This window comes from Pongo abelii, chromosome 6 (assembly GCF_028885655.2).
Source record: "Pongo abelii isolate AG06213 chromosome 6, NHGRI_mPonAbe1-v2.0_pri, whole genome shotgun sequence".
Lineage (NCBI taxonomy): Eukaryota > Metazoa > Chordata > Mammalia > Primates > Hominidae > Pongo > Pongo abelii.
Genome location: NC_071991.2, coordinates 66,111,795 through 66,136,742, shown reverse-complemented (window position 1 = coordinate 66,136,742; position 24,948 = coordinate 66,111,795). Strand labels below are relative to the sequence as shown.

The following is a 24,948-nucleotide window of genomic DNA, read 5'->3' as shown; positions in this document are numbered from 1 at the left end:
CTACAAAATGGTTGAACTAATTTACACTGCCACCAACAGTGTAAAAACATTCCTATTTTTCCACATCCTCTCCAGCATCTGTTGTTTCCTGACTTTCTAATGATCGCCATTCTAACTGGTGTGAGATGGTATCTCATTGTGGTTTTGATTTGCATTTCTCTGATGGCCAGTGATGATGAGCATTTTTTCATGCGTCTGTTGGCTGCATAAATGTCTTCTTTGGAGAAGTGTCTGTTCAAATCCTTTGCCCACTTTTTGATGGGATTGTTTGTTTTTTTCCTGTAAATTTATTTAAGTTCTTTGTAGATTCTGGATATTACCCCTTTGTCAGATGGGTAGATTGCAAAAATTTTCTCCCATTCTATAGGTTGCCTGTCACTCTGATGGTAGTTTCTTTTGCTGTGCAGAAGCTCTTTAGTTTAACTAGACCCATTTGTCTATTTTGGATTTTGTTGCCATTGCTTTTGGTGTTTTAGTCATGAAGTCTTTGCCCATGCCTAGTCCTCAATGGTATTGCCTAGGTTTTCTTCTAGGGTTTTTATGGTTTTAGGTCTAGCATTTAAATCTTTAATCCATCTTGAGTTAATTTTTGTATAAGGTGTAAGGAAGGGATCCAGTTTGAGCTTTCTACATATGGCTAGCCAGTTTTCCCAGCACCATTTATTAAATAGGGAATCCTTTCCCCATTTCTTGTTTTTGTCAGGTTTGTCAAATATCAGATGGTTGTAGATGTGTGGTGTTATTTCTTAGGCCTCTGTTCTGTTCCATTGGTCTATATATCTATTTTGGTACCAGTACCATGCTGTTTTGGTTACTGTAGCCTTGTAGTATAGTTTGAAGTCAGGTAGCGTGATGCCTCCAGCTTTGTTCTTTTTGCTTAGGAATGTCTTGGCAATGTGGGCTCTTTTTTGGTTCCATATGAACTTTAAAGAAGTTTTTTCTAATTCTGTGAAGAAAGTCATTGGTAACTTGATGGGGATGGCACTGAATCTATAAATTACCTTGGGCAGTATGGCCATTTTCACGAGATTGATTCTTCCTATCCATGAGCATAGAATGTTCTTCCATTTGTTTGTGTCCTCTTTTATTTCGTTGAGCAGTGGTTTGTAGTTCTCCTTGAAGAAGTCCTTCAAATCCCTTGTAAATTGGATTCCAAGGTATTTTATTTTCTTTATCGTAATTGTGAATGGGAGTCCATTCATGATTTGGCTCTCTGTCTGTTATTGGTGTATAAGAATGCTTGTGATTTTTGCACACTGATTTTATATCCTGAGACTGCTGAAGTTGCTTATCAGCTTAAGGAGATTTTGGGCTGAGACGATGGGGTTTTCTAAATATACAATCATGTCATCTGCAAACAGGGACAATTTGACTTCTTCTTTTCCTAATTGAATACCCTTTATTTCTTTCTCTTGCCTGCTTTCCCTGGCCAGAAGTTCCAACACTATGTTGAATAGGAGTGGTGAGAGAGGGCATCCCTGTCTTGTGCCAGTTTTCAAAGGGAATGCTTCCACTTTTTCCCCATTCAGTATGATATTGGCTGTGGGTTTGTCATAAATAGCTCTTATTATTTTGAGATACATTCCATCAATACCTAGTTTACTGAGAGTTTTTAGCATGAAGGGCTGTTGAATTTTGTTGAAGGCCTTTTCTGCATCTATTGAGATAATCATGTGGTTTTTGTCATTGGTTCTGTTTATGTGATGGATTACATTTATTGGTTTGCATATGTTGAACCAGCCTTGCATCCCAGGGATGAAGCGTACTTGATCATGGTGGATAAGCTTTTTGATGTGCTGCTGGATTCAGTGTGCCAGTATTTTATTGAGGATTTTCACATTGATGTTCATCAGGGACATTGGTCTAAAATTCTCTTTTTTTGTTGTGTCTCTGCCATCATTTGGTATCAGGATGATGCTGGCCTCATAGAATGAGTTAGGGAGGATTGCCCCTTTTTCTACTGATTGAAATAGTTTCAGAAGGAATGGTACCAGCTCCTCTTTGTACCTGCAGTAGAAATCCGCTGTGAATCCGTGTGATTGTGGACTTTTTTTGGTTGGTAGGTTATTAATTATTGCCTCAATTTCAGAGACTGTTATTGGTCTATTCAGAGATTCAACATCTTCCAGGTTTACTCTTGGGAGGGTGTTTGTGTCCAGGAATTTATCCATTTCTTCTAGGTTTTCTAGTTTATTTGCAGAGAGGTGTTAATAGTATTCTCTGATGGTGGTTTGTATTTCTCTGGAATCGGTGGTGATATCCCCTATATCATTTTTTATTGCGTCTATTTGATTCTTCTCTCTTTTCTTCTTTATTAGTCTCGCTAGCAGTCTATCAATTTTGTTGATCTTTTCAAAAAATCAGCTCCTGGATTCATTGATTTTTTGAAGGGTTTTTTGTGTCTCTATCTCCTTCAGTTCTGGTCTTATCTTAGTTATTTCTTGCCTTCTGCTAGCTTTTGAATTTGTTTGCTCTTGCTTCTCTAGTTCTTTTCATTGTGATGTTAGGATGTCAACTTTAGATCTTTCCTGCTTTCCCTTGTGGGCATTTAGTGGTATAAATTTCCCTCTACACACTGCTTCAACTGTGTCCCAGAGATTCTGGTACATTGTATCTTCGTTCTCATTGGTTTCAAAGAACATCTTTATTTCTGCCTTCATTTCATTATTTACTCACTGGTCATTCAGGAGCAGGTTGTTCAATTTCCATGTTGTTGTGCGGTTTTCAGAGAATTTCTTAATCCTGAGTTCTAATTTGATTGCAGTGTGATCTGAGAGACTGTTGTGTTTTCTGTTCTTTTACATTTGCTGAGGAGTGCTTTACTTCCAACTATGTGGTCAATTTGAGAATAAAGTGTGATGTGGTGTTAAGAAGAATGTATATTCTGTTGATTTGAGGTGGAGAGTTCTGTAGATTTCCATTAGGTCAGCTTGGTGCAGAGCGGAGTTCAAATCCTGGATATCCTTGTTAACCTCCTGTCTCGTTGATCTGTGTAATATTGACAGTGGGGTGTTAAAGTCTCCCATTATTATTGTGTGGGAGTGTAAGTCTCTTTGTAGGTCTCTAAGGACTTGCTTTATGAATCTGGGTGCTCCTGTATTGGATGCATATATATTTAGGATAGTTAGTTCTTCTTTTTGTATAGATTCCTTTACCATTATGTAATGGTGTTCTTTGTCTCTTTTGATCTTTGTTGTTTTAAAGTCTGCTTTATCAGAGACTAAGATTGCAACCCCTGCTTTTTTTTGCTTTCCATTTGCTTGGTAGATCTTCCTCCATCCCTTTATTTTGAACCTGTGTGTGTCTCTGCATGTGAGCTGGGTCTCCTGAATACAGCACACTGATGGGTCTTGACTCTTTATCCAATTTGCCAGTCTGTGTCTTTTAATTGGGGCATTTAACCCATTTACATTTAAGGTTAATATTTTTATGTGTGAATTTGATCCTGTCATTATGATGTTAGCTGGTTATTTTGCCCATTAATTGATGCAGTTTCTTCATGGCATCGATGGTGTTTACAATTTGCATGTTTTTGCAGTGGCTGGTACTGGTTGTTACTTTCCAAGTTTAGTGCTTCCTTCAGGAGCTCTTGTAAGGCAAGCCTGGTGGTGACAAAATTTCTCAGCATTTGCTTGTCTGTAAAGGATTTTATTTCTCCTTCACTTTTGAAGCTTAGTTTGGCTGGATATGAAATCCTGGGTTGAAAATTCTTTTCTTTAAGAATGTTGAATATTAGCCCCCACTCTCTTCTGGCTTGTAGGGTTTCTGCCAAGGGATCTGCTGTTAGTCTGAGGGGCTTTCCTTTGTGAGTAACTCGACCTTTCTCTCTAGCTGCCCTTAGCATTTTTTTCTTCATTTCAACTTTGGTGAATCTGACAATTATGTGTCTTGGGGTTGCTCTTCTCGAGGAGTGTCTTTGTGGTGCTCTCTATATTTCCTGAATTTGAATGTTGGCCTGCCTCACTAGGTTGGGTAAGTTCTCCCGGATAATATCCTGAAGAGTGTTTTCTAACTTGTTTCCATTCACCCCGTCACTTTCAGGTACACCAATCAAATGTAGATTTGGTCTGTTCACATAGTCCCATATTTCTTGGAGGCTTTGTTCGTTTCTTTTTACTCTTTTTTCTCTAATCTTGTCTTCTCGCTTTAATTCATTAATTTGATCTTCAATCACCGATATCCTTTCTTCCACTTGATCGAGTCGGCTATTGAAGCTTGTTCATGCATCATGAAGTTCTTGTTTTCAGCTCCATCAGGTCATTTAAGGGCTTCTCTACACTGTTTATTTTAGTTAGCCATTTGTCTAACCTTTTTTCAAGGTTTTGAGCTTCCTTGCGATGGGTTAGAACATTCTCTGAGATGGGTTAGTTCAGAGAAGTTTGTTATTAACGAGCTTCTGAAGCCTATTTCTGTCAACTCATCAAAGTCATTCTCTGTCCAGCTTTGTTCCATTGCTGGCGAGGAGCTGTGATCCTTTGGAGGAGAAGAGGCACTCTGGTTTTTAGAATTTTCAGGTTTTCTGCTCTGGTTTCTCCCCATCTTTGTGGTTTTATCTACCTTTACTCTTTGATGATGGTGACCTACAGATGGGGTTTTGGGGTGGATGTCCTTTTTGTTGATGTTGATGTTATTCCTTTCCATTTGGTAGTTTTCCTTTTAATAGTCAGGTCCCTCACCTGCAGGTCTGTTGGAGTTTGTTAGGGGTCCACTCCAGACCCTGTTCGCCTGGGTATCACCAGTGGAGGCTGCAGAACAGCAAATAATGTGGAACAGAAAATATTTCTGCCTGATCCTTCCTCTGGAAGCTTCATCTCAGAGGGGCACCCACCTGTATGAGAGGTCTGTCGGCCCCTACTGGGAGGTGTCTCCCAGTTAGGTTGCACGGGGGTCAGGGACCCACTTGAGGAGGCAGTCTGTCCATTCTCAGAGCTCAAACGTCATACTGAGAGAACCTCTGCTCTCTTCAGAGCTGTCAGGCAGGGACATTTAAGTCTGCAGAAGTTTCTGATGCCTTTTGTTCAGCTATGCCCTACCCACAGAGGTGGAGTCTATATAGGCATAGGCATTGCTGAGTTGCTGTGGGCCCCACCCAGTTGGAGTTTCCTGGCCACTTTGTTTACCTACTCAAGCCTCAGCAATGGCGGACGACCCTCCCCCTGCCAGGCTGCAGCCTCGGAGATCGATCTCAGACTGCAGCACTAGCAGTGAGCAAGGCTCTGTGGGCGTGGGACCCACCGAGCCAGGCATGGGACAGAATCTCCTGGTCTGCTGGTTGCTAAGACCATGGAAAAAGCACAGTATTTGGGCAGGAGTGTCCTGTTTTTCCAGGTACAGTCTGTTACAGCTTCCCTCGGCTAGGAAAGGGAAATCCCCCGACCCCTTGCACTTCCTGGGTGAGGCAACACCCCACCCTGCTTCGGCTAGCCCTCCGTGGGCTGCACCCACTGTCCAGCTAGTCCCAGTGAGATGAACCAGGTACCTCAGTTGGAAATGCAGAAATCACTTGTCTTCTGTGTCGATCATGCTAGGAGCTGCAGACCAGAGCTCTTCCTATTCGGCCATCTTGGAACAGACCAATCTGACTTATATTTTCAAAGGATTAGTTTGTCTGTTTTGTCAGGAATAGATTTCAGAGAACAAATTTAGAATGCATCAATTTGGCAGTTAAGCCACTGATCCAGAGGGTGATGTTAGCTCAGATTCGGATGGCAGTAGAGAAGGAGCAAGCTCTATATAGATTTTGAAGACTGAACCAAGCGACTTTACTAGTAGATTCAATATTTGATGAGAGGGAAAGGGAAAAGTCAGGAATGACTCCAAAGTTTGGCAGCTGAGAAGGAGAGCAATGGAATTGCCTTTGAACTAGATAGAGAAGGCTGTAGTGGAGCAGGTTTAGATCAGGAGTTCAGATTCCAACAGCTTGCATTTGAGATGTCTATTAGACATATAAGCAGAGATATCAGGAAGACATATTGAAATATGAATTTAGACTTTGGGAGGGAAGTCTGGGTTAGGGATATACAATTTGGATTCACCAAATATGAATGCTATTTAAAACCATACAATTGGAGGAAAATACCAAGGAGGTAAGTATAGATGGGTGAGAACCAATAACTGAGTTGTGGAGCATTTCAACACTTACAGGTTGGAGAGAAGAGACAGAATCAAAAGGGAAAGTGAAAAGGAGTAAGAAAGCGGGGTAAAAGCTAAAAGAAAAGATGTGAAGAAAGTATATTAAATATGGATTTAATACCTCTTCTTATGGAAGTACTTTTTTTCATAATAAGTTTTTGCTCATTCTAAATAGGTAGAGTCTAGGATTGAAAACTATAGAACTAACATTCTAATAAAATTATGTTTAGTTGGCAGTAATAGCCTTTACCATAGTAATGATCAAAAAGCCATCCATTTTAATGATTTTAATTTGATTTGCATTCAGCTCAAAAAGGAATCTGAGATCTTTTATTAGAGATTCCACTATCAAATCAGAACTTGAATTTTGATTTTTTGATGCTTTGGACACAAAAAATTGAATCATAATCCCTAATTCATAATACACTTTTAGCATTGTATGATGTGCTTTTACTTAATAGCTATTTAGATATTTATATTTAACACCCCAAACCCCCCACCTAAAACCCAGTATCAAAAACAAAAGGTAGGATACTGAAAATTACATTATCTAACCACAGTTTGCCTTCCATCACCTTTTCCTGGATCCCTCTACACAAGATAACCATCCCCCTGAGTCTTATGTTTATTATTTTTCCCTAGCTTTATTTCTTTTTTTTTCTAGATTTAGTGCATGCCTAAGTATTTCTTTAAAAGTATTTTTCACTTTTAGGTTTTTTAATTTTAAAAAAGGGTAAAACATTTAATATTCTCAGATTTGTATATATTATTTGCTGAGAGTCATCATATGTATTATATTTGAGTAGTTCATTTATCTTCACTGCTATATAATATTCCATTGCATAAATGGATTCCATTAAATCAATCTCATATTGATGCACCTTTGAGTTGTTTGCAGAATTTTGCTATTGTGAACAATACTGCTGGGAACATTCTTACTGGTCTCCTTTTATATATGTATCTGGTCCGTTGATCTCTTTCTAGTCCTGCACAAACATCACACCATCTTAATTACTATAGCTTTACAATAACTTTTAATATCTTTAAAATCAAGTTATACCAATTTTTCCTTCTTCAGCTGTATCTTACCATTACATGGTCATTTGCATTTTTGTATATATATTTAAATATCAACTTGTCAAGTTCTACAAAAAGTTCATTGAAACTTTGATTTGTAATTAAATTGAAACTATAATCAGAGTAAACTGAAATTTTTATAGCATTGAAACTTCCAATTCATAAACTTACTATACACAATTTTTAAAGTCACATTTAGTGGCTTTAGATAAAGTTTTCTAATTTGTTTCCTCTGTAGACATCATGCACTTCTTTTAGTAAATCTGTTCTTAGATTTCATATTTTATAGTGTTGAAATAGTATTTTAAAATTACATTTTGTTTTTCTGATCTGTATACAGTTGATTTCTACATATTTTATATTTAGTAACTTTTGCTATATTTTTTATCCTAATGGTTTCTTGAAATTTGCTAAAAAATAGAATTAGTTATTATGATCTTATTCCTTTGTTTTCTAACTTTTTATAAGTAGACTTTTAAAAATAATTTCAACTTTTATTTTAGGTACAGGGGATGCATGTACAAGTTTGTTACATGGGCATATATTACATGCTGCTGAAGTTTGGGGTATACATCCTGACACTCAGATAGTGAGCTGTATAGTAGTGAATAGGTAGTTTTTCAATCCACACCCCCCTCCCTACTCCTCTAGTAGTCTGCAATGTTTAAACAGTATCTATGTCTAAAGATGTTTCTATCTTTATATCTGTGAGTACCCACTGTCTCACAAGTGAGAACATGCAGTATTTGGTTTTCTACTCCTGCATTAATTTGCATAGGATTATGGCCTCTGGCTGCATCCATATTGCTGCAAAAAACATGATTTCATTTTTTATGGCTGCATAGTATTCCATGGGATATATGTACCAGGTTTTCTTAATCCAATCCACCATTGATAGGTACCTGGGTTGACTCCATGTCTTTGCTCTTGTGACTAGCATGATGATGAGCATATAAGTACATGTGTCTTTTTGGTAGAACAATTTATTTTCCTTTGGGTTTATATCCAATAATAGGATTGTTGGGTTGGATGGTAGTTCTGTTTTAAGTCCTTTGAGAAATCTCCAAAATGCTTTCCACATTAGCTGAACTAATTTACATTCCCACCAACAGTGTATAAGTGTACCCTTTCCCACAACCTCACCAACGTGTTATTTTTTGACTTTTAAAAATAATAGCCATTTTGACTTTTTAATAATAGCCATTCTGACTAGTGTGAGATGATATCTCAGTGTGATTTTGATTTGCATTTCTCTGATGATTAGTGATGCTGAGCATTTTTTTATGTTTGTTGGCTGCATGTACGTCTTCTCTTGAGAAGTGTCTGTTCATGTCTTTTGCCCATTTTTTAATGGGGTTATTTGGTTTTCGCTTGCTAAATTGTTTAAGTTCCTTATAGACTCTGGATATTAGACATTTGTTGGATGCGTAGTTTGCAAATTTTTTTCCCATTCTGTAGGTTGTCAGTTTACTCAGTTGATAGTTTCTTTTGCTGTGCAGAAGCTCTTTAGTCTAATTAGGTCCCACTTACCAATTTTTGGTTGTGATGCAATTGCTTTTGTGGGCTTATAGATAAATTATTTCCCAAGGCCTACATCCAGAATGGTGTTTCTGAGAATTTCTTACAGGATTTTTATATTTTTAGGTTTTACACTTAAATATTTAATCCTTCTTGAGTTAATTTTTGTATGTGGTGAAACAGAGGTCCATTTCATTCCTCTGTACATAGCTAGCCAGCTATCCCAGCACCATTTACTGAATAGGGAGTCCTTTCCCCATCACTTGTTTCTATCAGCTTTGTTGAAGATCAGATGGTTGTAGGTGTGTGGCTTTACTTCTAGGTTATCTGTTGTGTTCCATTGGTCTATGTGTCTGTTTTTGTACCAACACCATGCTGCTTCATTTATGATAGCCTTATAGTTTGAAGCAGGGTAGTGTGAAGCCTCCAACTTTGTCTCTTTTCTAAATATTTTCCAGACTTTTTAATTTCCTCTTTAGCACCTGAATTGATTAGAGATATGTTCCATTTCCAAATTTTAAAATATTATTTTGTCTTTTACCTCGAAATTAATTTCATCATGATCCAAGAATATATTCTGTGAATGTTTTGGCATCTTTCTTTGTGTCTCATTTTGTGATCAATTTTCATTATTCTTTTATGTGAATATGCAAACTATAATTCTTCTGCTTTGTTAGCTACAGAGTTCTACAATGGCTCTAATATTGTGTGCTAATTATATTGTTTTAAATCCTCTTCTGGGCTGGGCATGGTGGCTCACACCTGTAATCCCAGCACTTTGGGCAGCCAAGGCAGGTGGATCACCTGAGGTCAGGAGTTTGAGACCAGCTTGACCAACATAGTGAATCCCTGTCTTTACAACAAATACAAAAATTAGCTGGGCATGGTGGTGCATGACTCTAGTCCCAGCTACTCAGGAGGCTGAGGCAGGAGAATCGCTTAAACCCAGAAGGCAGAGGTTGCAGTGAGGTGAGCTGACGCCACTGCACTCCAGGCTGGACTACAGAGCGAGACTCCATCTCGGAAAAAAAAAAAAAAAAAAAAAAAATCTGTCTACTTGATCTATCAATTAAGGAGAAAGGTGAATTATAACTTCCCGATATGATAGTGGATTTGTCTAATTCTTGATATATATACTATATTAGAGGCTATACAATAAGAAAATATAAATTTATATTTTCCTTGTGGCATAAATATCTATGTCTTAAATTTGGTTTTATTTTAATATATATTCTGTACTTACAGCTATTCTGCATTTTCTGTTTTCTTCATTTCATTTTGTTTTTTAAATTTATCTTTTAATTGTTCTTTTTTCTATCCTGCTTTTAAGTTATACATTCTATTTTTATTCTTTTAATGGCTGCCTTAGAATTTTAATATGTATACCTAATTTGTTGTATACAAATTTGATCAGTATTTATTACCTGACTCCAAAGCAATCTTAGGTCTTTAGAAGACTCTAACTTCAGTTATGACCTTCAACTTCCATGTCATTATTATGTATTTTACTCATAATTTCACCCCATATTACTATTTTGCAAAATCAATGTTTCCTTAGATTTCTCCAAATACTTAACATTTTCTTTGCTCTTCTAGCTCAATTTTGCACTGAAAATAAACTATCTCAGGCAGATCTCCAGGCAATCGGAGAAGCCACTTGCCAGGATTAGCAGCCTGAGCCGCCCTACCCTTCCTGTGCAGAGACTGTGGTGAAGTAAGGCCCTCTCCACTCCAAGACCAGGCAGATCTCCAGACATTCAGAGCACACCCTCACCTGGATCAGCGACTTGAGTACACCCAGCCTTCCTATGCAGAGACCCTGGTACTGGGAGCGCCTCTCAACTTCATGTCCAGACAGAACTGCAAGCAACTGGAGCATCCACTCTTCTGGATTATTAGTTTAGGCTGCCTCCACTGTCCCACCCACCAGGGCAGAGGATGTTTGCCAGCTCCACGCCTAGGCACACTTCTGGGTGCTTGGTGGCTGCCCACTGGATTCACCCTCAGCACTGGAGCTTATACTTACCATCAGGGAACCTACCTGGTCTGGCCCTGCCCATCTTTTCCCCTGCCCCTCTGAGGCTAAGGAGGGAGTTCAAACCGCTGTGCATGCCACAGATTAACCCATTGACAGAGGCAATGGGAGAGCTTCTCTGAGTGAAAAATAATCAATCAGGGGGTCCATTCCAAGATGGCCAAAGAGGAACAGCTCTGGTCTGCAGCTCCCAGCATGATCTACGCAGAAGACAGGTGATTTCTGCATTTCCAACTGAGATTCCTGGTTCATCTCATTGGGACTGGTCAGACAGTGGGTGCAACCCATGGAGGGGGAGCCAAAGCAGGGTGGGGCATCACTTCACCTGGGAAGCGCAAGGGGTCAGGGGAATTTTCCTTTTCTAGTCAAGGGAAGCCGTGACAGATGGTACCTGGAAAATCGGGACACTCCCACCTGAATACTGTGCTTTTCCAACGATCTTAGCAAATGGCACACCAGGAGATTATATCGCATGCCTGGCTTGGTGGGTCCCACACCCACGGAGCCTTGCTCACTGCCGGCGCAGCAGTCTGAGATCGAACTGCAAGGTGGCAAGCCTGGTTGGGGGAGGGGCGTCTGCCATTGCTGAGGCTTGAGTAGGTAAGCAAAGCGGCCAGGAAGCTCGAACTGAGTGGAGCCCACCGCAGCTCAAGAAGCCCGCCTGCCTCTGTAGACTCCACCTCTGTGGGTAGGGCATAGCTGAACAAAGGCACCAGAAACTTCTGCAGACGTAAACATCCCTGTCTGACAGCTCTGAAAAGAGCAGTAGTTCTCCGAGCACAGTGTTTGAGCTCTGAGAACAGACAGACTGCCTCCTCATGTGGGTCCCTGACCCCCGTATAGCCTAACATGGAGACACCTCCCAATAGAGGCCCACTGACACCTCACACAGCCAGGTGCCAATCTGAGATGAAGCTTCCAGAGGAAGGATCAGGCAGCAATATTTGCTGTTCTGCAATATTTGCTATTCTGCAGCCTCCACTGGTGATACCTAGGCAAACAGGGTCTGGAGTGGACCTCCAGCAAACTCCAACAGACCTGGAGCTGAGGGACCTGACTGTTAGAAGGAAAACTAACAAATGGAAAGGAATAGCATCAACATCAACAGAAAGGACATCCACACCAAAACCCCATCTGCAGGTCACCATCATCAAAGAGTAAAGGTAGATAAAACCACAAAGATGGGGAGAAGAGCAGAAAAGCTGAAAACTCTAAAAACCAGAGTGCCCCTTCTCCTCCAAAGGATCACAGCTCCTTGCCAGCAATGGAACAAAGCTGGATGGAGAATGACTTTGATGAATTGAGAGAAGTGGCTTCAGAAAGTCGGTAATAACAAACTTCTCTGAGCTAAAAGAGGATGTTTGAACCCATCACAAGGAAGCTAAAAACCTTGAAAAAAGATTAGACAAATGGCTAACTAGAATAAACAGTGTAGAGAAGAGCTTAAATGCCCTGAAGGAGCTGAAAACCATGGCACGAGACCTACGTGATGCATGCACAAGATTCAGTAGCCAATTAGATCAAGTGGAAGAAAGGGTATCAGTGATTGAAGATCAAATTAATGAAATGAAACCAGAAGAGAAGTTTAGAGAAAAAAGAGTAAAAAGAAATGAACAAAGCCTCCAAGAAATATGGGACTACGTGAAAAGACCAAATCTACGTTTGATTGGTATACCTGAAAGTGACTGGGAAAATGGAAACAAGTTAGAAAACACTCTTCAGGGTATTATCCAGGAGAACTTCCCCAACCTAGCAAGGCAGGCCAACATTCAAATTCCGGAAATACAGAGAACACCACAAAGATACTCCTCAAGAAGAGCAACCCCAAGACACATAGTTGTCAGATTCATCAAGGTTGAAATGAAGGAAAAAATGTTAAGGGCAGCCAGAGAGAAAGGTCAGGTTACCGGCAAAGGGAAGCCCATCAGACTAACAGCAGATCTTTTGGCAGAAACTCTACAAGCCAGAAGAGAATGGGGGCCAATATTCAACATTCTTAAAGAAAAGAATTTTCAAACCAGGATTTCATATCCAGCCAAACTAAGCTTCATAAGTGAAGGAAAAATATAATCCTTTACAGACAAGCAAATGCTGAAAGATTTTGTCACCACCAGACCTGCTTTACAAGAGCTCCTGAAGGAAGCACTAAACATGGAAAGTAACAACGATTACCAGCCACTGCAAAAACATGTCAAATTGTAAAGACCATTAATGCTAGGAAAAAATTGCATCAACTAACCAGAAAAATAACCAGCTAACATCACAATGATAGGATCAAATTCACACATAATAATATAAACCTTAAATGTAAATGAGGCAATGCCCCAATTAAAAGACACACTGGCAAATTGGATAAAGCGTCAAGACCCATCAGTGTGCCGTATTCACGAGACCCAACTCATGTGTAGAGACACACATAGGCTCAAAATAAAGGGATGGAGGAAGATCTACCAAGGAAATGGAAAGCAAGAAAAGCAGGGGTTGCAATCTTAGTCTCTGATAAAACACACTTTAAACCAACAAAGATCACAAGAGACAAAAAAGGCCATTACATAATGCTAAAGGGATCAATTCAACAAGAAGAGCTAACTATCCTAAATATACATGCACCCAATACAGGAGCACCCAGATTCATAAAGCAAGTCCTTAGAGACCTACAAAGAGACTTACACTCCCACACAATAATAATGGGAGACTTTAACATCCCACTGTCAATATTACACAGATCAACGCGACAGAAGGTTAACAAGGGTATCCAGGACTTGAACTCAGTTCTGCACCAAGCTGACCTAATAGAAATCTACAGAACTCTCCACCCCAAATCAACAGAATATACATTCTTCTTAGCACCACATCACACTTATTCCAAAATTGACCACATAGTTAGAAGAAAAGCACTCCTCAGCAAATGTAAAAGAACAGAAATCACAACAAACTGTCTCACAGAACACAGTGCAATGAAATTAGAACTCAGGATTAAGAAACTCACTCAAAACCGCACAACAACATGGAAATTGAACAATCTGCTCTGGAATGACTACTGGGTAAATAATAAAATGAAGGCAGAAACAAAGATGCTTTTTGAAACCAGTGAGAACAAAGACACAATGTACCAGAATCTCTGGGACACATTTAAAGCAGTGTGTAGAAGGAAATTTACAGCACTAAATGCCCAGAAGAGAAAGTAGGAAAGATCTAAAATGGACACCCTAACATCACAATGAAAAGAACTAGAGGAGCAAGAGCAAACAAATTCAAAATCTAGCAGAAGGCAAGAAATAACTAAGATAAGAGCAGAACTGAAGGAGATAGAGACACAAAAAACCCCTTCAAAAAATCAATGAATCCAGGAGCTGGTTTTTTGAAAAGATCAACAAAATTGAAGACCGCTAGCAAAACTAATAAAGAAGAAAAGAGAAAAGAATCAAATAGACGCAATAAAAAATGATAAAGGAGATATCACCACCGATCCCACAGAAATACAAACCACCATCAGCGAATACTATAAACACCTCTATGCAAATAACCTAGAAAATCTAGAAGAAATGGATAAATTCCTGGACACATACACCCTCCCAAGACTAAACCAGGAAGAAGTTGAATCTCTGAATAGAACAATAACAGGCTCTGAAATTGAGGCAATAATTAAGAGCTTACCAACCAAAAAAAGTCCAGGACCAGATGGATTAACAGCCGAATTCTACCAGAGGTACAAGAAGGAGGTGGTACCATTCCTTCTGAAACTATTCCAATCAATAGAAAAAGAGGGAATCCTCCATAACTCATTTTATGAGGCCAGCATCATCCTAATACCAAAGTCTGGCAGAAACACAACAAAAAAAGAGAATTTTAGACCAATCCCTGATAAACATCATACTGGCACACCGAATCCAGCAGCACATCAAAAAGCTCATCCACCATGATCAAGTACGCTTCATCCCTGGGATGCAAGCCTTGTTCAACATATGCAAATCAATAAATGTAATCCATCACATAGACAGAACCAATGACAAAAACCACATGATTATCTCAATAGATGCAGAAAAGGCCTTCAACAAAATTCAACAGCCCTTCATGCTAAAAACTCTCAGTAAACTAGGTATTGATGGAATGTATCTCAAAATAATAAGAGCTATTTATGACAAACCCACAGCCAATATCATACTGAATGGGCAAAAACTGGAAGCATTCCCTTTGAAAACTGGCACAAGACAGGGATACCCTCTCTCACCACTCCTATTCAACATAGTGTTGGAACTTCTGACCAGGACAATCAGGCAAGAGAAAGAAATAAAGGGTATTCATTAGGAAAAGAGGAGGTCAAATTGTCCCTGTTTGCAGATGACATGATTGTATATTTAGAAAACCCCATCGTCTCAGCCCAAAATCTCCTTAAGCTGTTAAGCAACTTCAGCAAAGTCTCAGGATGCAAAATCAATGTGCAAAAATCACATGCATTCCTAGAAATCAATAACAGACAAACGGAGAGCCAAATTATGAGTGAACTCCCATTCACAATTACTACAAAGAGAATAAAATACCTAGGAATCCAACTTACAAGGGATTTGAAGGACCTCTTCAAGGAGAACTACAAATCACTGCTCAATGAAATAAAAGAGGACACAAACAAATGGAAGAACATTCTATGCTCATGGATAGGAAAAATCAATCTCGTGAAAATGGCCATACTGCCCAAGGTAATTTAAAGATTCAATGCCATCCCTATCCAATTTTACACAGAATTGGAAAAAACTACTCTAACGTTCATACGGAACCAAGAAAGAGCCTACATTGCCAAGACATTCCTGAGCGAAAAGAACAAAGCTGGAGGCATCACGCTACCTGACTTCAAACTATACTACAAGGCTACAGTAACCAAAACAGCATGGTACTGGTACCAGAATAGATATATAGACCAGTGGAATAGAACAGAGGCCTAAGAAATAACATCACACATCTACAACCATCTGATCTTTCACAAACCTGACAAAAACAAGAAATGGGGAAAGGAATTCCCATTTAATAAATGGTGCTGGGAAAACTGGCTAGCCATAAGAAGAAAGCTGAAACTGGATCCCTTCCTTACACCTTATACAAAAATTAATTCAAGATGGATTAAAGACTTAAATGTTAGACCTAAAGCCATAAGAACCCTAGAAGAAAACCTAGGCAATACCATTGAGGACATAGGCATGGGCAAGGACTTCATGACTGAAACACCAAAAGCAACGGCAACAAAAGCCAAAATTGACATATGGGATCTAATTAAACTAAAGAGCTTCTGCACAGCAAAAGGAAACTACCATCAGAGTGAACAGGGAGCCCACAGAATGGGAGAAGATTTTTGCAATCTACCCATCTGACAAAGGGCTAATATCCAGAATCTACAAAGAACTTAAATAAATTTATAAGAAAAAACTAAACAACCCCATCAAAAAGTGGGCAAAGGATATGAACAGACACTTTTCAAAAGAAGACATTTATGCAGCCAACAGACACATGAAAAAATGCTCATCATCACTGGCCATCAGAGAAATGCAAATCAAAACCACAATGAGATACCATCTCACACCAGTTAGAATGGCGATCATTAAAAAGTCAGGAAACAACAGGTGCTGGAGAGGATGTGGAGAAATGGGAACACTTTTACACTGTTGGTGGGACTGTAAACTAGTTCAACCATTGTGGAAGACAGTGTGGCAATGCCTCAAGGATCTAGAACTAGAAATACCATTTGACCCAGCGATCTCATTACTGGGTATATACCCAAAGGATTATAAATCATGCTACTATGAAGACACATGCACATGTATGTTTATTTTGGCACTATTCACAATAGCAGAGACTTGGAACCAACCCAAATGTCCATCAGTGATAGACTGGATTAAGAAAGTGTGGCACATATACACCACGGAATACTATGCAGCCATAAAAAAGGATGAGTTCATGTCCTTTGTAGGGACATGGATGAAGCTGGAAACCATCATTCTCAGCAAACTATCGCAAGGACAGAAAACCAAACACCGCATGTTCTCACTCATAAGTGCGAATTGAACAATTAGAACACTTGGACACAGGGCGGGGAACATCGCACACCAGGGTCTGTCTTGGGGTGGGGGGGGGAGGTGGCAGAGGGATAGCATTAGGAGAAATACCTAATGTAAATGAGTTAATGGGTGCAGAAAACCAACACGGCACATGTGTACTTATGTAACAAACCTGCACGTTGTGCACATGTACCCTAGAACTTAAAGTATAATAAAAAATAATAAAATAAATAAATAAAAAATAAAAATAAATAAATAAGCATATACCCAACCACATTGGCTGGAGCCGGCTTTTACCCATCATCGCCATCTACTGGCCATTCCCTTGAACTGCACATCCCAGTATATAACCCGTGGAGAGAAGGGCATAGGTCTATAGAAGCAAAGCCCAAAGACCCTATCCAACATCCTCTATAGTCACAACCCCTGGGGTAATGGGAGGAAGGGAAGGAGAAATAAATACAATAATATAGGGAAAAAAGAAAGAATAGAAATCCTACCCACATGAAAATAATTACAAAAATTAAAAGTGCCATCTTCTTCAGATGAGAAGGAACCATCATAAAAATTCTGGCAGCATGAGAAATCTGAATGTACTGACACTACCAGGGTCACAGTAGCTCTCCAACAATGGCTCCTAACCAAAATGGAAACTGAGAAATGAAAGACAAAGAATTCAAAGCATGGATTGCAAAGAAGCTGAATGAGATCCAAGATTGAAAATCATCATCAACAACAACAACAACAAATGATCTAAAGCAATCCAGGAAATGAAGAAAGAGATAAACATCTTAAAAAGAAATCAATCAGAACTTCTGGAATTGAAAAACCCACTTAAGGAATTTCAAAATAGAATGGAATGCTATAGCAATAGACTGGACAAAGCAGAGAAGTATTTTCAGAACTTGAAGAACAAGTCTCTCAAATTAACCCTGTCAGATAAAAGTAAGAAAAAAGAATTTTAAAGAATGAATAAGTTTTCAATAAATATGGACTTATGTAAAATATCAAACCTATAATTTATTGGCATTCCTGAGAGAGAAGCAAAAAAAGCGAATGACCTGGAAAACACATTTGTCAGAGTAATTCAAGAAAATTTCCCTAATCTTACTTCAGAGAGATACATGCAGATACAAGACATCCAGGGAACACCTGCAAGACCCTCTACAAAATAAACATCACCAAGGCATATCATTACCAGACTCTCCATGGGCAACACTAAAGAAAAAAATCAAAGGCATTTAAAGAAAAAGGTCATATCACTTACAAAGGGAACCCCATCAAGAGTAGACTTCCAAATAGAAACCTTACAAGTAAAGAGACATTAGGGACCTATTTTCAGCATTTTAAAGAAAAAAAAAATTCCAATCAAGATCTTCATATCCCACCAACTAAGCTTGATAAACAGTGGATAAATAATTTTTTTCCAGAAAGGCAAGCACTAAGGGAATTTGTTACTACTAGACCATCCTTAGCAGAGATCCTTAAGGTGGTTCTAAGCATGGAAACGAAAGAATGATACATACTACCATAAAAACACACGGAGATATATAGCCCACAGACCTTATAAAGCAACCACAAAATAGAAACTACAAAGCAACCAGCTAACAACTTCAAGATAGGATCAAAACCTCACATATCAATATTAACCTTGAATGTAAATGATCTAAATGCCCCAGTTAAAAGGCACAAAATTGCAAGTTGAATAAAAAAACAAGACTCATCCATCTGCTGTCTTCAGGAGACCCATCTCACATGTAATGACACCCACAGGCTCAAAGTAAAATGTTGTAGAAAGATCTATCACACCAACAGAAAACAAAAAAGAGCAGAGGTCACTATTATATCAGACAAAACAGACTTTGAACCAACAACAGTAAAAAAAAAAAAAAAAGGACAAGGAAGGACATTATTAATGATAAAGGGTTTAATTCAACAAGAAAACTTAATTATCCTAAATATATATGCACCTAACATTGGAGCACTCAGATTCATAAAACAAGTACTTCCAGGCCTGAGAAAAGACTTGAACAACTACACAGTAATAGTCAGAATAGCACTGTAGAACCAAAAAATGTCTAGCCGTAGAACACAGGATTTGTCACATGATTTAAAGCAGAAGTATCCAATCTTTTGGCTTTCCTGGGCCACATTGGAAGAATTGTCTTGGGCCACACATAAAATATACTGACACTAACAACAGCTCATGAGCTAAAAAAATTGGTAAAATCTCATAATGTTTTAAGAAATATGTTGGGCCACATTCAAAGCCATTCTGGGCTGCATGCAGCCCATGAGCCATGGGTTGGACAAGCCTGATTTAAAGAGAAGGAAAAATATTGTCAGGCACTTAAGGTAGTATCTAATGAAAGTCATTATACACAACACAAACAATCAAAGAAAAGGAGCAAATAGAGATATGGAAGCCCAGAAATTCAACAAATTCATATTGTGCTTGCTGCCAATAAGCTTTTCTGAAAGCAGAGGCTGAGGTGAAGTTTTTAGAGATTAACACCTATGGAAGGGAAACAGAAGAAGCAGAAAGGGTCAAAGGGGAAGTCTGGATTCAAGCCCTATAAAACCTCTGTCATCCTCACAGCAAGATCTGGAATTAGAATTATGCTAGAGTTATGCAGCATGCAGCTAAAATGGCCCAGCTTTTCTAATCCCATCTTGACTAGTCACTGGAGGTGGGCTGCCCTGGGAAATAGTGATCCTTGGCCAGACAGTACACTGTAGGCAAACCCTGAAGGGGCTGACAGATGGAGGCTGCCTGCTGATAGACAGGGGAACATGTCCTCCTATGAAGTGAGGTCTGAGTGGCACATCTTGTCCACCACAGTGCTCCAATTTGATTCCTGCCACCATGTTAGACTCTATGGATGGTGCCATTGGGCACAATTTTTAGAATGCCATTCTAAGTTAGATGATGAGGACTTAGGCTTTGGATCAATTTTTATATACCAGAAGCTCCTAATGAAGCCACCCACTATAATGCTTCACACTGGGTACCAACTTTCAGCCTTATTTAGTTGTTGGAATCTCCAATTCACCAATAAACTGGTTCAGTTTGACAAGCCTTGCAATGTTATTATTTATTTAGGGTCTCCTAATCAACTATGTGTATATGTGTATCCTGAACCCCCACAAAAAAACTACATGCCAGTAAAAGATCGTAACCACTTAGTGAATTAGAAAAGGTTAGATTTGCCCAATGAAGAAACAAAGATTTTCTCACATTTCTTAACTCTGAAAAATGACATCCACTTTTGGAGAAAACAAAATTATAGATTATATAAAGTATTATCACAAGCATATTAAGGATGCATACAAATGAAGTCAAGGAATAAGATTGAACTCCAGAGAGATAAACAAGGAGGAGATTAAAAATACTGTTGCCACATATAATGTTAGTGTATTCCTTTTAGGCCTGGCACGGTGGCGGTGGCTCATGCCTGTAATCCTAGCACTTTCGGAGGCTAAGGTGGGCAGATTCGTTTGAGCCCACGAGTTCGAAACTAGCTTGGCCAATGTGGTGAAACCCCATCTCTACAAAAAGTACAAAAATTAGCAGGGTGTGGTGGCACACACCTGTGGTCCCAGTTACTTGCAGGGCTGAGGCAGGAGGATTGCTTGAACACAGGAGGCAGAGGTTGCAGTGGGCCGATATTGTGCCATTGCACTCCAGCCTGGGTGCCAGAGAGACCCTGTCTCAAAAAAAAAAAAAAAAAAAAAGTAAAACATAATGTTGAGTCCGTAATAAATGAATGGCTATCTAAAAAAATTTGTTGGTAATATTTTTCATTCCTGGCTATGTACTGATATTTAAAATATAAAAATATCCTATGATTTTCTAGAATATTTGACAAGATTACATTAATAATACTCTTGGGAAAAGTTCTTCCTTTATACTTTCTTGTGTGTGTGCCCTGAAGAAACTCAGTCATTTCCAGCAAAAAAAAAAGAAAAAGAAAATACAAAGATTCATCTTCTAAAATGTTTCTCATCAATCTTTGTCTTTGAAAATTTTCAGTTCTTTTAGCCAAAGAAATGGGAGGCTGTGTGCAGCTTAAGTCCGAAAGAGCAAGATGCATTTGCCTTCTGTGACTCCTTCCCAGACTATAAGTAGAATAAGGCAGTAGGCTCCAGGTAGTCAAAGTCAGGTGAAACACTGGCCTTACCCAAAATTTTTACCCTAGACATTAGTATTGTATACATTTTATGCCCAGTTCCAGGTTTCCAGTAACTTAACTATCTGCAGACATTTGTCACAGTAGTAGCAGTTAAGAAGTATTCACTATCTTGTACTTCATGGACAAAAAAAGATTTTCCAGTGTCTTGATATTTACTGTCATAGTGCAAAATGCTTCGTACAGCAGATAATGTTACTCTTTTAAACTTACCATTCATCTGTGGTGTTTTTTCTTGCCTCTGGAAGTCATATCAACATTTGTTCTTGTTCTCCATCTTGTCTGATTTTTCTTAATTACAAATTATTTTATGAATTGTATCACACCTGCATAATAATAAAATGGTGAATTATTCTGACAAGTGCCAGATTTTGGTTCTTTTGAAGAGTTTTATTGATCTCACTGTGCATTATTCTGCCTCAAAGTGTACATCATACTGTAATTCAGAATGTAATGTCTTGATTGATTTGCAGCCAGACTGACAAAAAACAAAGCAGTCATGGCAAAGTTTCCCAGTTTGACTTAATGGAGTGTTAACTGAGAAGCATAATTTTGACCTTTTAATGAGTAGGCCTTTGGTATTTTTTCCAAACAGCACTATCCAAGGTAAAGGAAGTGATTTCTATTAACCTACAGGACACACTTAATTGGGAGGACTGTCTAATTGAGACATCTTCCAGATACTCCATTTAAACATAATGATGTATAATAGCAGTAACTGCAACTTAATTAGGAGACTAATTCTACTACATCGGAAAGTAACCAGAGTACTGAATGATGTTGCTTTCCTATTAAAGAGGTAAATTTCTTATAGACTCAGAAATTATACGTTACTTTTCTAATGTCTAAATTCCTATGATATTGGGAATACTTCCTAGTATTTTAGCCCTATTGCTATCCTGAAATTCCAATTAAAAATGGTCAATCAATTTAATTAGGACTATTTTTACTAGGACTATTATCTTGGAAAATATAAGGGAAAATAATGAGCATTCATCAAGTGCTTATGCTTTGTCATGGGTCATTTTACATATGTGAACATATGATATCTTCTTTGATCTTCGCAAGATATCACTGCTCCTATTTTACAAATGGAGAACCTGAAGCTCAAAAGGTTTCAGCAACTGGATCGAGGTTATATAACAAATAAAAGTCCAGGTGAAATGATGGATATGTTAATTAGCTTGATCTAATTCTACATTGTATTCATAAATCATGACATCATTTTGTATATATGTATACATATAGCTATAATATAGCTATACATATAGCTATAATTTTTCAATTTACAATTTTAAAAATAAAATAAATATGATAAAATATCCAAGTAAGTCTCAAGCCTTAATCTATTTTCTGCCTTTTTGTAGCTATGGGTTCCTTGTTTTATAACAAGGGTTAATATGATGTTAGCATTGAGCCACTTTTTAAAAACATCCGTGATTAATAAATGGAAATAAGTTTGAATGCTTCTTCCAAATTCTTTCACTTATCAGTACCAAGTCCAGTTGATGATTCGTTTATTTGAAGAAACAGTTTGTATTTTTCCCATATTCAACTCAGTTCCGGTAAATGAAAGTAAAATCAGAAAAATATGACAAGTAGGTTAAGAACTATCCTGCTGCCACCACTAAAACTATATTTTCTAAGAAAGATAAGATAGATAGAGTCAAAAGTATCATTTACCTAAGACCTGAAAGGCACATTCTTAACCTAGGAAATGTTTTTTAAGTTTTACTGAGGCTAGCAATCTTTATCCCAGCCCCCATTTCTGGATGCATGTAATGATACTCTAGGATGTATCTACAAACCTTCCAGGCAAATGTTGTGTTATGTTGGCTTTGAGAGAAACTTCACAAACACATATACACATCCTCTCCACCACCATCACCACCACCACCACCACCACTCTATACTCTTTTATCCCAAAGCAATAACTACTATTAGACATGTGTGCTTTATACATATAGTGGAATGAAGTAAAGAGAGTGGAGACAATTTTACAAATTGGGCATCCAAATCTTCTGCTTAGGAAAAAACAAAACAAAACAAAATAAATGATTTCCTTATCTGCATTGATCAAATTCTCCAGCTGAGTGCTTGCTCTGCGTTTTGGTCTACCTGTATAGGTGTATCTAGAAAAATGCCAAGAAAAAATAATAGTTAGTATAATATTTGCATATTTTTGAAACTAAGTCAAAATAGTTTTCTGTAAATTTAAAAAGAAGAACTAATATAAATTGGCTCAAACTATTTTATTTATCAATTATCTCAACTTGGAAGCAATAGACTACTTTAGGTTGCTTCTCATTATTCAAGTGATCATTTCTTCTTACTATTTTTTCCTGATTAAAAAATGACACAGACCGTAAGAGTTTATAGGAATTGTGATACTTAAATAATAGGAGGCACACTTTTCTGTAATGCTGAACATGAATATTTATATCACGGTCATGCTTGAGGTATCTTTAGAACTTTAGCAAACAGAGATTCTTGTTAAAAAAAAAAATCTTTTTTTAGCAATTTTTCTCCTTTAAATAAATGTTGTATAAAAGCACGATATATGTATGCATGAAAGAGCCAATATTTAATATGCCTAAATGGATATAGGTGCTTGCAATATATGTAAATGTGTGTATATGAATATGTATACATCAGAAACTCCTTTATCCATTTAGGTATATTAAAATAGAAGGGTAATTGACTTGCTGAAATCGATACTTTAGCACTAGGCAAAAAGACAACTGACTGTCTCACTCTGGAGAAATAAGATCTAATCAGTATTTATCCAAAAACATATTGAGCCTGTGTGTTGTGCCCATCTTTGTTTAAGATAAGTGTAAAAAAAACTCTTTCTTGCTGATGAGTATGTGGGGTTCAAGAGGAGACAGGAAAGGTGAGTGAGTGTCATTTTTTACATGAAAGAATGACTGTCAAACTGTGATTATTCAGACATGGGTATTTGGCAGACATTTTCTTGAAAATGACCAAAATAAGCTTGTTACTCCAAAGCAATAACTGAAAATGTTCGTTGCTAATGATAAAATTTAATCTTTCAAACAAAAATTTCAAATTTTGGAAAACTTACATCAACTGCCCTGAGCTTGAAAGCTTCCCAATACTTAATACTTTTTGGAAGATATTGGTGATATTAATGATTTTGGAATTATCATATTATATAATAAAATGTGTCAAGATTTGGAAGTTCTAGGTAACTCAGTTAACCAATAATTTTCAAATATAAATGCATATTGTTACAAAGTTATGCATGGTTAAAAGTTATATTCAACATATAATATAGACTAATAGATTTTCATGTAACAGCAGGAAAAAATGCACTGATATGGTTTCAAATTCCCCATCAAAACTCATCTTTAAGAAACTACTATTGCTGAGTTTTGGTGTAATATCAAAGAAGAATATTTATGATTACCTAAAAAAGGCTAGCAAAATACTCCTTTGTCCCACAACATTTTTTAGTGAGGCCAAAATTTTGCTACATATGACAATCAAAACAGCATGTTGCAAAAGATTAAGTGCTGAAGCAGAATCAGAAATCAAGAGATTTGCAAAACTGTAACACAATGCCACCTTTCTCATACTTCTTAGTCTTAGAAAATACATTTTTAGAAAATATTTTTCAAGTTTTTATTTATAATAAAGTAAATATCAATACATACAATCCCATAGCTATCCAAGAGAGGCCACCAAGGGAGTTGGACCCCCACCGGGGCATTTTAGAAAAGAAGAAAGGCTGGAAGTCAATGAACTATGTCATTCATGAAATAGTTGCCTTTTGAGTCCTTAAAATTCTGTCATAATTAGTTTAAAATCTCACTGTTCAGGGAGCAGGAATGGCTAAGGATGAAACTTTTAGCTTTGCATTGTTTCGGGGAGAAAAGGAAAGCAGACATATATTACAAAGAACTGAGATAAAAAAGAGTAAGAGTAA

General features: G+C 37.9%; 1 long non-coding RNA gene across 1 annotated transcript in view; it reads right to left on the bottom strand.

Annotated features, from left to right (window-relative positions):
- The window catches only part of LOC129060372 (uncharacterized), a 92,341-nt gene that overhangs the window by 21,250 nt on the left and 46,143 nt on the right, over positions 1-24,948 (bottom strand). Inside the window, exon 3 of the long non-coding RNA XR_008527015.2 lies at positions 21,213-23,131. This is a non-coding gene — a long non-coding RNA (uncharacterized LOC129060372). The remainder of the gene's footprint in view (positions 1-21,212; positions 23,132-24,948) is intronic.